This window comes from Rattus norvegicus, chromosome 3 (genome assembly GCF_036323735.1).
Source record: "Rattus norvegicus strain BN/NHsdMcwi chromosome 3, GRCr8, whole genome shotgun sequence".
In the NCBI taxonomy this organism is placed as follows: Eukaryota; Metazoa; Chordata; class Mammalia; order Rodentia; family Muridae; genus Rattus; species Rattus norvegicus.
In genome coordinates this window covers 123,497,324-123,500,453 of record NC_086021.1, presented here as the reverse complement: position 1 = coordinate 123,500,453, position 3,130 = coordinate 123,497,324, and the positions used below count along the sequence as shown (strand labels likewise).

At 47.9% G+C, this 3,130-nt stretch overlaps 1 non-coding gene across 1 annotated transcript; it reads left to right on the top strand.

The window, feature by feature from the left end:
- The first annotated feature begins 346 nt into the window (after positions 1 to 346).
- Positions 347 to 489, top strand: LOC120102030 (small nucleolar RNA SNORA48). The gene has a single exon (XR_005503072.1). It is a non-coding gene; the product is annotated as a small nucleolar RNA SNORA48 (small nucleolar RNA).
- The last annotated feature ends 2,641 nt before the right edge of the window (positions 490 to 3,130 follow it).

Genomic DNA, 3,130 nt, shown 5'->3' with positions numbered 1-3,130 from the left:
TATCTAATTTACCCACTAAAAATGCAAATTGGTTATGTTGATTTTATTAATAGCAGTTTGAAAATTTTAGCAAGCTGAGCTTGCAAAGTGGTAGCTGATGGTTTGTTTCCTTCATATTTATAATTTTGTGTTCTCTAAGAGAACGCATAACTCATCCGTGAGTCTAATTTGCCATACATACAATTAACACATATATTTAAAATAAATTAATGATACCATCCCAAAGAACAAAATTACTGAAATTTCCAAAACAGCTAAACAAACTTGAATTTATTGTCTTATTTTCTTTAATGACTCTAAAATATGAGTCTCCACCAACAAGAAATAAGAAAAAAATCCACCACCCCCCCACAGCAATAGGCAAAGAAACACCTTGTTGGTGGTGTTATTCTTCTGTCAGTCAGGGGAAGAGCAGAGGGCAGTCTTTTCCTCATCCTAGCTTGATGCCTGGCTTGGTGGCCAAAGCTGTCTTATACTTAGGAGTCATAAAAATCAAATCCAACCAAATCCAACAGTGCAGCACGGGAGGAGGAAGACAGACCAAGACCTGAAACCTGGCATGATACCTTAGACTGCACTCCAGCGCTGGATACAGGTCATCCATAAATATCTGCTTACCACCATGCCATGCAGCACACATGGAAGATGTCACTCAGGGGCCTGCCAGCTGTATAGATGCCACCACAATGTGCTCTTTGAGTGCCAAAATGGGCAAGCTCTCCAGAGCATTGAATTCTGTGAGGGCCGGGGCCAGTTATGCACAGCCCTTGGACATCCACAGGGTCTCATTTCGGCACTCAAAAGAGCAAGCCTTGTCCCTCATCACCAAGTACGATAGAACTGACCTGGTATCAGGGATGTGGTGAGCCAGCCCCAGCGCATGAATATGGAAGAGTTGAGCCTGCTACCCCTTTGCCCAGGGGTGGCACGGGCACAGAGGTGTTCACCACCACCACCACCATCACCACCACCTCTAACAGTCAGGAGAACTGGCCCTGAGTTCATGAGAACTCATTGACTGTAGCGCCAGGGAGAGTAGGCCCTGCACCTTGCCTGGGAAGCACAGTAGTGCTGGCCCTGGTCAAGGGGGAGTGGGTGAGCCAGCCCCAAGGACAGAGTGATGGAGAGCTGATCCTGTCACTCGTCTTCCTTGAGATGATGTAGCAAGGGAATTGCCTTCTTCCCACCCCCTGCCCCCGCCTTGCCTCTCGGCCCCTGCTGCAGTGGGAAGAGCTGGTCCCCCGGTCTGGAGAGTGGGTGAGCTGCCCCTTACTCTTTCCTGCAGCAGTCAGAAGAGCAGGCCCTTCATCTGCCCTGAGCATCCCATTATGCCTGGCCCTTGTTAGGCTGGACCTACCACTTCTCTGATGTGGGATGGCAAGGATGTGGGGGGGTGATGCTCCCCTGCCCACGACAGTCAGAAGAATCATTTTGGGATCAAGAGAGCTGGTAAGCTGACCATAATCCTTGCCAACCGCAGTCCTAGAAGAGTGGGCTCTGCACTTCACCTAGGCAGAACAGTAGGGCTGGCCCTGGTCGAGGGGGCACCTGGTGAGCCAGCTGGTTAGAGCGTGGGAGGGTTGGCATGAGGTAGAGTGGGTGCAAGGGTGATACCCTCCTCCTCCCCCTCTTGTCATCTGCAGTAGCCAGAAAAGCTGGCCCTAGAGACAGAAGAGCAGGAGAGCATGAAATTGCATGTATTTCCCCCTGCTCCTACAAACAGGAAACACATGTGCACACACACACATACACAGCTTTAGAAATAGCACAATGGTTAAGAGCACTTGTTATTCTCGTCAAAACAACAACAAAACAAAAAACTGGGTTTAGTTCCCAACACCCACAGTGGTAGTTCACAACTATCCCTGCCCCTCACCAGCTGTAGCGCTCCAGAGAGTGAGCCCGTCACCTTGCCAGGGCAGCACAGTGGAGCTGGTCCTGAGAGCAAAGGCATTGTTATATTACCAGGCTCTAAAGGCTTCCCACTCTTCGCTGCGTAAGCAACCAACTTTTGCAAGAATCTTTATGGACACCCAAACCGGCCGTCAGTTGAGGACAGATTCACAGACACAGTCTCTCTAAGAAAATGCATACCTCATCCTTGAGTCTAATTGGCCATAAATACAAGTGACATCGACAATTAAAAGAAATAAATGATGCCATCCCAAAGAACAAAACTACTGAAATCCACAAAATAGCTAAACAAACTGGCATGAATTGTCTTGTCTTCTTTACTGATTTCCATGGGATGTGTGAGCTGTGGTGTGGGCAGGAGTTCAGTCTTGTTGGCCCAACATCTTAAGGGCCAGAAGAAGAAGCAGGTGAGGGAGTAGGAGGAAAGGACCAAGGCAGTGCTGTAGACCAAGATGTCTGTAGCTCGAGCTGGCAGGAACAGTGTCCTTTGCCTCTTCCTACACTGCTTTGATTTAACTAAGAGCCCCAGCAAAGCTTTGTGGAAATGCACCCTGCTTGGACAGCCTCACACTTTAGCCTGTACTGACAGAACCTGTCTGCTATGAGAAGACATTAAGTTCCCTGGGAGAAGTTTGAGAGTGGAGGCTGTAGTCTCATCTTGCAGAGCATTGGTGCAGAGAACATCCAGTAGTGGTCATACACAAAGGAAAACACAGCCAGAGCTCAGCTGGCAAACAACCCCTTCTGGTCTAACCTGTTTGAGCCACAGACAGAAATGTTTCAACACCTGAACGCTAAGTAACGAGCAAAATGACAAGTCTGTGAAAGCAGTGGAATGTCAACATCCTGCATCGCCTCAAAAGGAGGCTATGTTGTCTAGCATTGTTAGCCTTTTTAGGTTTGTTATTGTTTTATTCGGCTTGTAGTTGGCATAGATATCTTTATTTTATCAGATATGAATGAGCATTTTCTATACATGTAAGTACCACATGCATGCCCATGGCAGTCAGAAGGCGTTGGATGCCTTAGAGATGAAATTAGGGATGGTCGTGAACCACCATATGGGTGTTGGGAACTGAATCCCAGTCTTCTACAACAGTTGCAAGTGTTCTCAACCCTGGTGCCACTTATCCCAGCCTGTGTGTGTGGTCTGGTGTGGTGTGTGTGTGTGTAGGTGTGTATGTGCGCTTATGTGTGTGTATGTGTATGTATGTGT